This window comes from Mytilus galloprovincialis, chromosome 9 (genome assembly GCF_965363235.1).
Source record: "Mytilus galloprovincialis chromosome 9, xbMytGall1.hap1.1, whole genome shotgun sequence".
NCBI classification, from domain to species: Eukaryota; Metazoa; Mollusca; class Bivalvia; order Mytilida; family Mytilidae; genus Mytilus; species Mytilus galloprovincialis.
The window spans coordinates 8,380,753-8,395,663 of NC_134846.1; the positions used below are offsets into that span (position 1 = coordinate 8,380,753).

At 32.0% G+C, this 14,911-nt stretch overlaps 1 long non-coding RNA gene across 2 annotated transcripts; it reads right to left on the minus strand.

The window, feature by feature from the left end:
* Nucleotides 1-1,325: 1,325 nt before the first annotated feature.
* Nucleotides 1,326-8,255, minus strand: LOC143044358 (uncharacterized). 2 transcript variants are annotated; one of them, XR_012968657.1, is made up of 3 exons: nucleotides 8,238-8,255; nucleotides 4,972-5,082; nucleotides 1,326-1,650 (listed from the first exon to the last, which is right to left on the minus strand). It is a non-coding gene; the product is annotated as an uncharacterized LOC143044358 (long non-coding RNA). The 2 variants fall into 2 exon arrangements; XR_012968656.1 differs by lacking the exon at nucleotides 8,238-8,255 and having other exon boundaries at nucleotides 4,972-5,153.
* Between the last annotated feature and the right edge of the window lie 6,656 nt (nucleotides 8,256-14,911).

Genomic DNA, 14,911 nt, shown 5'->3' on the forward strand with positions numbered 1-14,911 from the left:
TGATTCAAGCTTCGATCTCGATCCTCAAAGAAAAATCATCATACATTATTCGAGTTTTAATTGGAAGAAAATTTAGGTTGATGATTTTTGTTTACAAATTTTTAAATAAAATCTGTTTCGAAACATAAGTCACCTGTTTTCCTACGTATAACAATAAAGTTTGCACGTTCAGTTTTTTGTTTTGTCGACACTTTGCTGTTTGTTTTGCAGAAAATCATGTTTCTTTGTGGAATTATGAAACAAATGGAAAAAAACGTCAATACAATCAACAAAAGATTAATTAGTATTATCATTATAAAAGTATAAGGGTTGGCTTAAACCATCGAATTCATGTGGGATTCACTCTTGATTGAAAACAGATATTCTTTCTTTCTGCATGCAATAGTACTGAACATGCGTAATATTTAACTTTTATTCTATAAAGTATTCTTCAAGCATTGGTTTTTCAAAATAATAAAGTAAGGATATTATTTGTGTAGCAATTGTAGCAATAAAAAAAAAAAAAAAAAAAAAAAAAAAAAAAAAAAAAAAAAAAAATACAAATATTTTGTTTTAGAATTTTGGCTGACAGGATATGTGAGTAAAATCATAAGGTACACATAACAAAAGTATCGAATAAAGTCAGTGGGTTACTTGAAATATATTTACTCCACAAATCTATAATACTAAAATAACGAGGTCCAATTTGTCAGCCGTCATCAGGTAAAAATCAAAGAATTCAACTTTATATATAACTAGCATAGGACAATGGTGTAGATTAAAAATTACACCACTCCAGATCTACACCCTTTTGTTTTCCACATAATTAATAGTGCCAATAATTAACAAGTTCCGGGTCGAATCTGATACCGATACCAATAGTATATTCACCTGTTACCTATTATCTCATCTGTACGTTCTGCATCTGACAGGAGCACCACCAAACGGTGTATTAAGGACTATGCTATATCACAGGGTTGACCCTAACAAATTCAAGCATTGTCAAATCGTTCCCTATTGTAGTATTTTAATCAATAAGACTTTCTAAGATAACAATACGAATACTAAAAAAACTGGACTTAAAATAAAGCATATAGGTACAGTGTTCAATTTGTTAGCGGGCATGACGTAATAGACAGCGAATAAAAGAATTCAACTTTATTTACAATGCTGTTGATTAAAAACTACTCCATTCCAGGACCTTTTGTTTTCCAAATAATAAATATTACCAATAATTGGTAAGTTCCAGGTCGACAGGTTCAAACAGAAAGAGTTTGAAAGGAGATAAACTTATAATCGGCATGACTTTATCAGATGACAATACCAATACTAAAAAAAGGCTTACGCATAGTTAAATGATACTTTAATTCAGTCACTGACCCGCGATATCACGGTGTGTTCTAGTATATACTTATGAATGCGTTATTGTCATGATAGCCGTTGTTTATAATAATGTGCATAAACAATTACTAAACATAGCCCATGGATGTTGTTGTCAAAGATAGCACATGTACCGGTTGTAACAATCTTCATCGATACATTGTCCACATATAAAATTTTGCAATTTTTCCATTTCGTAACATGTTGATTTTGGGAAAGTTCCAACTAATTCTAAAGATTGACATACTTCTAAAGTTCGTTTTCTTTCGAGCGATGACATACAAGACATACCTGTGAAAATAGAAAAAAAAAGATATGGTATAAAATTCTAAAATATACATTTGTTAAAAGTCTTGTTAAAGTATGCACTATGCATGATTATTTTTTTTTGTATACATTGTGTGATACTTTAAATCAATATATGCCTTAGCCATGATATAAAAGGTAAATTTCTGGCTTGTTTTATCATTTAAATTCCTTTGAATAAAACGCTATTGTGCTATTTTGTGGTGGTCATTTTTTATTGGTTGGGATAGCCAGATTGTGCGGAGAGACCAACCGACCTTCAATTGGAGTACTATGAAAATAAGGAAATGTGGTATTAGTCTTAAAATTTACAAAGGGATTATATCTACTTTGAACTCTTTGATTACAGTTTCCTTATGAGCAGCAACCATCTATCCAGGAAAGCGTGATAAGAAATACACGCTCTGGAGTATCGTAGGAAGATATATAGTTCGTATGCAAACGCTTCTGCATCATGAGTATAGACTAAATTACTGAGACGACAATCAGAAGATTTATCAGTATTGACAAACTTCGTAATGACTACATAAAGAAAAATAAACTCATCATAGATACCAGGACTAAATTTAGTATATACGCCAGACGCGCGTTTCGTCTACAAAAGACTCATCAGTGACGCTCGAATCCAAAAAGTTAAATAGGCCAAATAAAGTACGAAATTGAAGAGCATTGAGGACCAAAATTCCTAAAAGTGTTGCCAAATACAGCTAAGGTAGTCTATGCCTGAGGTTGAAAAGCCTTAGTATTTCAAAAAATTCAATATTTTAATATAAGAAAAGGCCATCGTCTCATTGCCATTCGTACTGCATCTATTTATTTGTAACAAAATATTATTCATCTACCTGATTCAACATGTTTTTCGTAGTTTTATTCAAGAAATATAAATATATAATACAAGTATACAAAATATGAACTGGCTGTTTCTGTTTTGATCTCGTAATAGATTTTTCAATAGATGTCAATCATGGATGTAATGTTATATTCTATGAAATGGTAAAAATGCAAGCAATAAATCAATAAGTAACCTTATTGTTCTGGTTCAATGAAAGGGTAGAAATGTATTTGCCCTCGACTCTCCGAATCTGTGTAGCAATACAGATAAAATCATATTGATAAGAGATCCAATGCAGAAACAGCAAGATAATAACACTATGCCATAATTTAAAACACCAAGTGAGTAATATATGTTAAAAATTATAAGAACTTAAATCGGTTAAATAAAGTCACTAAATAAAAATTAAGAAGATGTGGTATGATTGCCAATGCAACAACTCTCCACAAGCAACTTAAATATATAGAAATAAACAGCTAGTGGTTACTGTATGGCCTTTAAAAAAAGTATAGTCAGCTAAAACAGGCCCAAAACTCACAAATGTAAAAATAATCAAACTAACGGCCTAGTCTTTTGACTATCTTTAGTGATATTAGATGAAATTAAATGAAAAAAATAAGTAATCTTTAAAAATTAATAATGATGCCTCTTCTTACATGTCATAGTATATAAACTCATCATAGATACCAGGATTAAATTTGGTATTTACGTCCGACGCATATATGCACGAACAATTATGTATTTTGAAATGTTTGCATTTTTTTTGTATTTCGTAATGCATAGTTTTAGCAAAAAGAATAATTACAGTAACCTTTCTTCGAAATCAGGATTGTATAATCCCCTTAGTAACTTTGCCTGTTTAGAATTCTACAATACTGTTTGTTGTGTGACATTGTTTTGAACGGTGTATTCCTCGAATGCCAACATTGTATATGTTACCTATTCCTTGAATGCCAACAAAAATATTTCAATCGATGTTTATATAAGAACAATAGGTGTTTTTATAACTATTTAAATGATTTTTAAATATTTAAAGTATTTTTAAGTATTTAAATGTAAAACTTAAATACAGAACTTGATAAAATTGCAACATTTTATCACTTTTTGATAAGAAAATATAGTAGATTTTGGGGTTAAAACTATCATGAATTCTAAAGAATTAAAGAAAATAAAAATATTTTTATTACTTTTTATTAAAAAATATATTTTGGAAATGGAAATGTTTCTTGACATATAATAAAATACAATTATTTCAAACTAAAAAAAGGATATTAGAGCATTATCTAAATCCATATCATATTGAATATTTTATTAGTAAATATAAACTATATTAACTTTTTGATTGAATAATTAATTAAATTTTACACTTGTAATAGACTGTTAAATGAAAATTGCTTGTATAAAATATTCAACAATATTCACATAATTATGAAGATTTATAGTGCTTTTTTCAATTTGCTTATATTTTTACTTATATTATTAGTATTGTTTTCTGTGTTCTCTGTTTGCGAACAAATAACATATTATTCAAAATATTCTTCTTTTTATGCTATGAAAAAAGTATGAGAATATACAAAGTTAGGGGAAATTCCATCAAATAAAATAGGAGAAAATCACAGCACACAAAACTATAGAAATATTGAAAAAACCATCAAAGTCTAGACTTAGTGATGCAACAATTTCAAATTTGTATTTTTAGAGAAGAGCATATTGTTCAAGCAGTTACAGCCATAAATGAATTTTCAACAATTTTACAAACATGAAATCAAATGGGATTTAACTACCTGAAATTTTCTTTTCTGTTTAATTAGAATGATTGTTTTGAAAAGCATCCACTTTTGTTGTGATAACTTCTTGCACCTATTCCTCGAATGCCAACATAATTTTACAGGTACATTGTCGGTAGATCAAAGGAGGTTGGCATTCAAGGAATAAACCGTTTTAAACGAAAATGTATAGTGTACGTCAATAATTCTATAAAAGCTCATTAAGCCATAAAAAGAGGGCATAAGGTACAAGATTACTAAATATCCGGAAATTTTAGTTTGATATTCAGGGTACACAAAAAGGGTGTTTCCGTATACATTTTTTGTACTTTCCTATCGTTTTTTCGATCGACATTCGTGAATGAAAATGCATATGTCGGCTTCATGATCAATTTCACAAACACTTTCAGTATTATCACATTGAACGTGCTAAATAAATGTACAAAATATAAGAACAATGCCTTCTTGTAATCATGCAAACGAATTTGTAAAAATCTTGTTCTACAGATATTTGTGTTGTATTTCCCGCCAATTAACAGGAACAGCAAGAACACAAAACAAAACAAAAAACGCAATTAAACCATTCATTTTCTTTTCCTTAAAATAAAAATGTTTTAAGCATAAACAAAATATTTCATATACAAAAAAAAACTAATAAATAAACCAAATTTCTAATTGAAAAGTTACTTAGAAATAACCTATATTTACCTTGAATGACAAAAGAACAAATCAGAAGCATTAACACATGTTTCATATTCGGCCTTAATTTCGATGTTATTTCTCTGTTTCCTCTTTGTGAATATCATCGCTGTGATAACCCTTCAATTTATATAATTTTATGCCATGAAATATCATTTTTCATTGGACTAATCATATGGCTTTCCTAACTAGGGAACACTATACGTATTTGAATACTAAAACAATAAAATAATAATGTTAACTCAAATTAATATTTTCCGTTGACTACTTTTCTTATAAATAAAGTATGAGCTACATAATGAAAACATCGGATTTCATGTAATTCAAACACAAATATTATGTTATTCATTTTAATAAATATAAACGCAATAAAATGTATCGATTGTAATAGTACTTAAAACTCCAGTATCCGTATAGAGAGTGCATTTACTCGTATTACGGAATTACATGACTAATTGTTTGGAATTAGTAGCACCGTTGGGACCTTGAAAGCAATTCGTTGATTTTTTTATTTCATTGACTTGATACAAGGATTAACAATAATCTAATTTGCGGAAATGTAACACTTACGAACGAGATATTCGAATTTTCAAATATGTTCAATATTTCTTGAACAGGTAAAATTTTTTCAGATGAAAGAGGGGAGCAGCACCCCTCATATGCTGGCTACTTTTATGGATCATTTCAAGACGCATTCTGGGTTTACTCCTATTAAGAACGCTGCATGCGTAAGAATCAACAGAATGGAGTCATAAGTATCTTGGCTCGATAAGATATATACGACAAAACAGAAGCGTAAAGGTTCCTAGTTCATAATGAAAGGTGAACACATTTTATCAATTCGAATAAAATACTTACAAATCATGAGCCTTGAAAGGTTATATTTCCCAAAGGTCTCTTTTCAGTAGTTCACAATACCCCTATTTAGTTATCATAGGTTCCAGGCTTATAATTTAATACGACAGAAGCGCGTTTCAACCAAATATTAGTCATCAGTGACGCTCAGACAAAAAGACTTAGAAAGTCAAACAAAGACAAAGTTAAAGAGCACTGATGACCCAAAATTCGAAAAGGTTGTGTCAAATACGGCAAAGGTTGTCAATACCTAGGATGAGAAAATCCTTAGTATTTCGAATAAGTAAAATTTTCCAGACATTTGATTTATTAAAAATGACCGTATGATTGGTATTTATGTCAACACCTACGTTCTGACTAAAAAGCTGGTGATACCCTCGGGAACAAAACGTCCACCAACAGTGACAACAACCTAGTGGTGAAAATAGTTATCAGATGTACCAGGCCAAATATTATATTCCAGATCTTATTGAACATGAAATATATAAAACGTAGGCGAAATGGAAATGTAAAATGATACGTGTGCATGCAAAACAAATTACTTGGCAAAGGGGTCAAAATACAGCACAAACAACATTTTCCAAAAGACCAAAAAATGTGTATTTAAACAAAACACATTTTACTAGATAGCAGGTCGAACAACGGAGTTTCTTAAACCCAGCTAGTGTAGTGCAAGGATCTATGACAAACGTAAGTTTGCCTATTTTCCCTAGTTATCATCAACATAAAAACTCCCATCGCATAGGTATCATTTACGTGTATATCTTAACTTATATGATATTCAAGACCTTTTTTTTTCTACTCAGACTTTGCGAAACTGCATTTCTGTTCGAACAAAAAATGATTACTTTTGGGGTGGCACGGTATGGTTTTATTAAGCATTAATGTTTTTGGCACGCCCTTTTTTTTACTTTTGGTCCTCGATGCTGTTCAACTTTGTACTTGTTTCGGCTTTCAAACTTTTGTATCTGGGCGTCACTGGTGAGTCTTGTTTGGACAAAATGCACTTCTGGCGTATTAAATTTTTTTAAATTTGTTGCCTTTTGTTAGCTTTTATTCGTGTGTTTCTTTGTCAATTGTGTTCTATTTATTGATAGTGTAGTCCTGCAATGTTGTGTTGTCATTTTAATGTTATATTTCACATGGCCATAAAAGAGGGAGGTTTGGCATGCCACATTTCCTTTAAAAATGTCCTGTACCAAGTCAGGAATATGGCCATTGTTATATTATAGTTCGTTTCTTTGTGTGTTACATTTTAACGTTGTGTTTCCGTTGTGTCGTTTGTTTTCTCTTATTTTTGAGTGTGAATTCCCATTACTATAAGACGTGTCACGGTACTTATCTATCCCAAATTCATGTATTTGGTTTTGATGTTATATTTGTTATTCTCAAAGGATTTTGTCTAATGCTTAGTCTGTTTCTGTGTGTTACATTTTTATGTTGTGTCGTTGTTCTCTAATATTTAATGCGTTTCCCTCAGTTTTAGTTTGTTACCTCTATTTTGTTATTTGTCCATGGATTTATGAGTTTTGAACAGCGGTATACTACTGTTGCCTTTATTTGTCGGTGTTTGGCGTTTATATTGGGTTATGCAAAAAAAAGGAATGCTCATACCGAAAGAAATAGAGATTATACTCTAACAGTATAAATAGAACGTATGATGTTTCTAGTAGATAATCATTTACCTTCTAGAATCACTACAAACACAAATAATCATGTACCGATTAAAGATCTAGCTAGATTTTTCTTTTTTTTAACAACATTAAAAAGATAAGTTTTCGTACACCTTGCATAAATTAACGGACTATATAAACAACATCCAATGAAACCAAAAATTTGTATCAATGAAATAATTAAGTAAAGATTTTCAGATTTGTGTTGACGAATTCACCATATTTGGTAGATTACTTTCATTCAAACCTAATACGTCTCCTCAGACAGAGCATGGATAGCGATGCATACAGGCAACGACAGAAGGACCGTTAATAGTAAGAAATAGAAAAATAACAGAAAGGAACGTAAAAACTTTAGTTTTTTTTAAACTTGTTGTATGCTGTTTGTCATGTTAAACAGATACATAGCAAGAAGAAAAAGAAAAAACATTACTGCATTATTATTTGTAAATCTCTGTAAATAAGTTGGAGTTATCTCTCTTTTTGCACAAATTAAAGTTTTGAGAAAGGTCATTGGAATCGTCTGCTTTATTTACATTTTGTATAGTTTTGAGAATGGCCCCAAAACGCAAGGAACTGTCAAGAACACAAAAGCAAAACAAAAATCGCAATTAAACCATTCATTTTCTTTTCCTTAAAATAAAAATGTTTTAAGCATAAACAAAATATCTATATACATAACAAAAAAAACTAATAAATAAACCAAATTTCTAATTGAAAAGTTACTTAGAAATAACCTATATTTACCTTGAATGACAAAAGAACAAATCAGAAGCATTAACACATGTTTCATATTCGGCCTTAATTTCGACGTTATTTCTCTGTTTCCTCTTTGTGAATATCATCGCTGTGATAACCCTTCAATTTATATAATTTTATGCCATGAAATATCATTTTTCATTGGACTAATCATATGGCTTTCCTAACTAGGGAACACTATACGTATTTAAATACTAAAACAATAAAATAATAATGTTAGCTCAAATTAATATTTTCCGTTTACTACTTTTCTTATAAATAAAGTATGAGCTACATAATAAAAACATCGGATTTCATGCAATTCAAACACAAATATTATGTTATTCATTTTAATAAATATAAAAGCAATAAAATGTATCGATTATAATAGAACTTAAAACTCCAGTAACCGTATAGAGGGTGCATTTACTCGTATTACGGAATTACATGACTAATTGTTTGGAATTAGTAGCACCGTTGGGACCTTGAAAGCAATTTGTTGATTTTTTTTATTTCATTGATTTGATACAAGGATTAACAATAATCTAATTTGCGGAAATGTAACACTTACGAACGAGATATTCGAATTTTCAAATATGTTCAATATTTCTTGAACAGGTAAACATTTTTCAGATGAAAGAGGGAAGCAGCACCCGTCATATGCTGGCTACTTTTATGAATCATTTCAAGACGCATTCTGGGTTTACTCCTATTAAGATCGCTGCATGCGTAAGAATCAACAGAATGGAGTCATAAGTATCTTGGCTCGATAAGATATATACGACAAAACAGAAGCGTAAAGGTTCCTAGTTCATGATGAAAGGTGAACACATTTTATCAATTGGAATAAAGTACTTACAAATCATGAGCCTTAAAAGGTTATATTTCCCAAAGGTCTCTTTTCAGTAGTTCACAATACCCCTGTTAAGTTATCAGTGACGCTCAGACCAAAAGACTTATAAAGTCAAACAAGGACAAAGTTGAAGAGCATTGATGACCCAAAATTCGAAAAGGTTGTGTCAAATACGGCAAAGGTTGTCAATACCTAGGATGAGAAAATCCTTAGTATTTCGAATAAGTAAAAATTTTCCAGACATTTGATTTATTAAAAAAATGACCGTATGATTGGTATTTATGCCAACACCTACGTTCTGACTAAATAGCTGGTGATACCCTCGGGGACAAAACGTTCACCAACAGTGACAACAACCTAGTGGTGAAAATAGTTATCAGATGTACCAGGCCAAATATTATATTCCAGATCTTATTGAACATAAAATATATAAAACGTAGGCGAAATGGAAATGTAAAATGATACGTGTGCATGCAAAACAAATTACTTGGTAAAGGGGTCAAAATACAGCACAAACAACATTTTCCAAATGACCAAAAAAAGTGTATTTAAACATAACACATTTTACTAGATAGCAGGTCGAACAACGGAGTTTCTTAAACCCAGCTAGCGTAGTGCAAGGGTCTATGACACACGTAAGTTATCATCAACATAAAAACTCCCATCGCATAGGTATCATTTATGTGTATATTTTAACTTATACGATATTCAAGACCTTTTTTCTTCTACTCAGACTTTGCGAAACTGCATTAATTGTTCGAACAAAAAATGATTACTTTTGGGGTGGCATGGTATGGTTTTATTAAGCATCAATGTTTTTGGCACGCCCTTTTTTTACATTTGGTCCTCGATGCTGTTCAACTTTGTACTTGTTTCGGCTTTCAAACTTTTGTATCTGGGCGTCACTGGTGAGTCTTGTTTGGACAAAATGCACTTCTGGCGTATTAAAAAATTTTAAACTTGTTGCCTTTTGTTAGCTATTATTCGTGTGTTTCTTTGTCAATTGTGTTCTATTTATTTATATTGTAGTCCTGCAATGTTGTGTTGTCATTTTAATGTTATATTTCACATGGCCATACAAGAGGGAGGTTTGGCATGCCACATTTCCTTTAAAAATGTCCTGTACCAAGTAAGGAATATGGCCATTGTTATATTATAGTTCGTTTCTTTGTGTGTTACATTTTAACGTTGTGTTTCCGTTGTGTCGTTTTTATTCTCTTATTTTTGAGTGTGAATTCCCATTACTATAATACGTGTCACGGTACTTATCTATCCCAAATTCATGTATTTGGTTTTGATGTTATATTTGTTATTCTCAAAGGATTTTGTCTAATGCTTAGTCTGTTTCTGTGTGTTACATTTTTATGTTGTGTCGTTGTTCTCTTATATTTAATGCGTTTCCCTCAGTTTTAGTTTGTTACCTCTATTTTGTTATTTGTCCATGGATTTATGAGTTTTGAACAGCGGTATACTACTGTTGTCTTTATTTGTCGGTGTTTAGCGTTTATATTGGGTTATGCAAAAAAAAAAAGGAATGCTCATAACGAAAGAAATAGAGATTATACTCTAACAGTATAAATAGAACGTATGATGTTTCTAGTAGATAATCATTTACCTTCTAGAATCACTACAAACAAACAACATCATGTACCGATTAAAGATCTAAGCTAGATTTTTCTTTTTTTAACAACATTAAAAAGATAAGTTTTCGTACACCTTGCATAAATTAACGGACTATATAAACAACATCCAATGAAACCAAAAGTTTGTATCAATGAAATAATTAAGTAAAGATTTTCAGATTTGTGTTGACGAATTCACCATATTTGGTAGATTACTTTCATTCAAACCTAATACGTCTCCTCAGACAGAGCATGGATAGCGATGCATACAGGCAACGGCAGAAGGACCGTTAATAATCAAAAATAGAAAAATAACAGAAAGGAACGTAAAAACTTTAGTTTTTTTTAAACTTGTTGTATGCTGTTTATCGTGTTAAACAGATACATAGCAAGAAGAAAAAGAAAAAACATTACTGTATTATTATTTGTCTGTTTTTATTTTTATTTTTTAGCTATGGCGTTTTCAGTATATTTTCGATCTATGAGTTTGACTGTCCTTCTGGTATCTTTCGTCACCTCGTTTATGTTATTTAGAAAATTAACAGTAAAAAAAATGAATTATAAAAATGATATTCAAATCTAAACTACCGTGCCAAAAGTGAAGATAATTAAACGACGTCATGTCGAATGCGGGTTGGAAGTAATAACTCTTAAAGCCGTTTTCTCTGTAAATAAGTTGGAGTTATCTCTCTTTTTGCACAATTTGAAAGTTTTGAGAAAGGTCATTGGAATCGTCTGCTTTATTTACATTATGTATAGTTTTGAGAATGGCCCCAAAACGCAAGGAACTGTCATTGTCTGAGAAAAAATGCCATTGCAGCATTACATAAGGCTGGTATGGAAGGACCTGGCATCGCAAGACAAACAAGACATCCACTTCCAACAATTTATGGGGTTTTAAACCGTTTCAAAGGTCGAGGGAGTTTGGAAAAGAAGGAGAGAACGGAAAGCAAAATCTCCTAACACCACGGGATACTCGCAAACTTTGCACCACTGTCAAGTCGGACAGAAAACGTCCACTACATGAAATAACTGCTGTTTTTAATGAATCTAGGGAAGAACCAGTATCTTAACGTACTGTTCAGCGAAAATTGTATGAAGAAGGGTTAAAAAAAACGTGTTGTAAAAAAATCCATCAGAATTCGTGCTGCAAATGTTAAAAAAAAGGCTGGCATGATGTAAATTGGCCAGGCACAAAACTGTGGAAGATTATTAGAGAAGGTTCATATATAGTGATGAATGTAAGGTGGAAATTGGAATGGATAATCGTGTTTAGTCTTGAGACGGCCTGTGAGGAGTGAACTCCTCAATGTTTAAATCGTGGCCGTGGGTCACGACTGAGTTGATGATCTGGGGCTGCATTACCTATGAAGGTGTTGGTACTATTACTGTTGTAACTGGTAATATTGATGCTTTAAAGTATATTGAGATTGTTGACAATTTTGTTTGGCCTGTTATTGCTCGTCATTTCCCCGCTGACAATTACATATATCAATATGACAATGCCCCGGTGCATAGGGCCAAAATTGTGAAAGATTACATAGAACAAAATCAACTTCATGGTATGGAATGGCCAGCACAAAGTCCATACCTTTATATTATTGAAAATATGTGGCGTGAAGTTAAAATTAAACTGCAAAACCAGGCACATAACATCACTACAAAGGCTCAAATGGAGACAGCAATTCGGGACCTATGGACAAATATATCCTTAGGATTCCTAAGAAAACTTTATAATTCCAAGACGTTTGAGGCTAGTAATAAGGGCAAAGGGAAACATCACAAAGTATTAGGTGAGTTCAGAACATTTTATTAATATAATTACAAAGGTTGAACTGTGACAAATACTTGACAACTGTATGTGGTGGTCATCTTGAAATTATCTTCACTTTTGGCACAAGTCACAATGTTTGATGCTTTATTTGAATTGACTATCATTTACGATCTCAATTGTTGATATAAATTTATGGCCGGTAGTTTTAATTAAAGAATGCAATTTATGTTTTGCCATCTAAAAGATTCAAAGCTATCCCGTTTTACCCAAAGTTCATTCAAACAGTTTTGTCAGTCAAGGACATTCAGTGGATCCCTCTTGTATCTGCAAAAATAAAATAATAGAGATTATAAAAAATTTATATTTTTATCAACAAAAATGTAACAAAAAGTATTAATTTTTATTCATTATTCATTAGGAAATACTCCTATTAATTTAAAGTATCAGTCTTTGGAAAATTATTTAGAATTCTACCCACCTAACAATGTAGCACATGAACTTATATCTGGTTTCAAATATGGTTTTTCATTTAAATATTTTCGCTCTAGGGAACTCAGGGAGAGTTCCAATTTAAAAAGTGCATTACAGCTACCCAAAATTTGTAAAGAAAAAATAATGAAGGAAGTTAAACTTGGTCGCATTGCTTGTCCCTTCAAATACCCACCTTTTCCCACACTTCATCAGTTATCACCAATGGGGCTAGTGTCAAAAAAGGATGGGGATTTCAGACTTATTCAACCTATCCTGAGAATACTTCAATAAACGATTTTATTGATAAAGATCATTGTTCAGTGCAGTAAAGTTCAGTGGACGAAGCAGCATGTTTGATTAATAGACCCAAACGTTTGCCCGTTTAAGTCAGTGTGATATAAAAGCGGCTTTTCGTTTGTTACCAATTGCCCCACACGATTTTGACATTACTCATGTTTTTGGGTATAGAATTTGATACACATAATTTAATCATGCGGCTTCCAAACGAAAAACTTGTCAAACTCTCACAAAAAATCAGAGATACCTTAGACAATTCTAAAGTTCTATTTCTTTTGCTAAATAATTCAAAATTTGGTGACTATGTGGAACGCATCTATCCCATCGAACTAGAGATAAAGGATACTACAGATACAGTTAAGTCGGTCTCATATCTTGACTTACATCTAGAAATTGACAATGAGAGTCAGTTGAAAACAACACTTTACGACAAAAGAGATGATTTCAGCTTTCCAATTGTGAACTTTCCATTTCTAAGTAGTAACATTCCAGCAGCACCTGCATACGGGGTATATGTCTCCCAATTGATACGATATTCTCGTGCTTGCACATCCTATCAGGTTTTTCTTGATAGAGGGTTGCTGCTCACAAGGAAGCTATTAAACAAGAGTTCTAAATGGTGAAGTTGAAATCATCCCTTCGTAAATTTTACGGACAACATCACGAGTTGGTTGACCGTTATGGAAAAACCGTTTCACAATTGATATCGGATATGTTCCTTACGTCGTAACTACAATCCCCTTCCCTTTCATGAATGTGACCTACCGAATTAGACTATTTATTGGATTTGTTATCACATAAACAACACGACGGGTGCCACGTGTGGAGCTAGATCTGCTTACCCTTCCTGAGCACCTGAGATCACCCCAAGTTTTTGGTGGGGTTCGTGTTGCTTATTCTTAAGTTTTCTATGTTGTGTCATGTGTACTATTCTTTGTCTGTTTGTCTTTTTTCATTTTTATGTTCATGTTCATGGCGCCAACTTAACAATTTCTGATATTTCATTTAGGAAAAAGTCCTGGAGCTAAGAGTAAGGTGGTCAAAAACTGATCAAAAGGGAAAGTCTGTTACTTTATTGATACCTGAGAATGGAAAAAACTACTGTTCAATACGACTCATTAACGAATACTTAAAGGTACGACCTATCTGTAACAATACCGATTTGTTTTTCATTATACTGGTATGCCTTTAACAATATACCAATTCAGTAGTATACTGGAAAAAGCTTTACAGTTTCTTCATATTAGTAAAGTTCATTTTAAGTCACATAATTTTAGAATTGGGGGAGCCACGGAACTAGCCAGACAGGGGGTCTCAGAGGAGGTAATTATGAGATTAGGCAGATGGAAATTGCATGCTTATTCTCGTTATATTAGGTTGCAATTTTTCTTGTTTCAAAAGGCTAACAAGCTACAGGTTTTATTGTTCATTGGGCCAACGTAGAGGCGAAGAAATATGGTAGGAACAACCTGGGACTGGGGTCAAAAGGTGTTACAACATACTGGATTGGGCAACTGGTTTACAGATTAAAGACTTAGACTCCCTACTGGATGCAAAAAGAATTTGTTTACCTTCTCCTCATTTTATCATCATTCACTGTGGAGCTAATGATTTGACAGATTTAGAATTGACAGGAAAGGCTTTAATTGAAAATGTAAAATGTTCT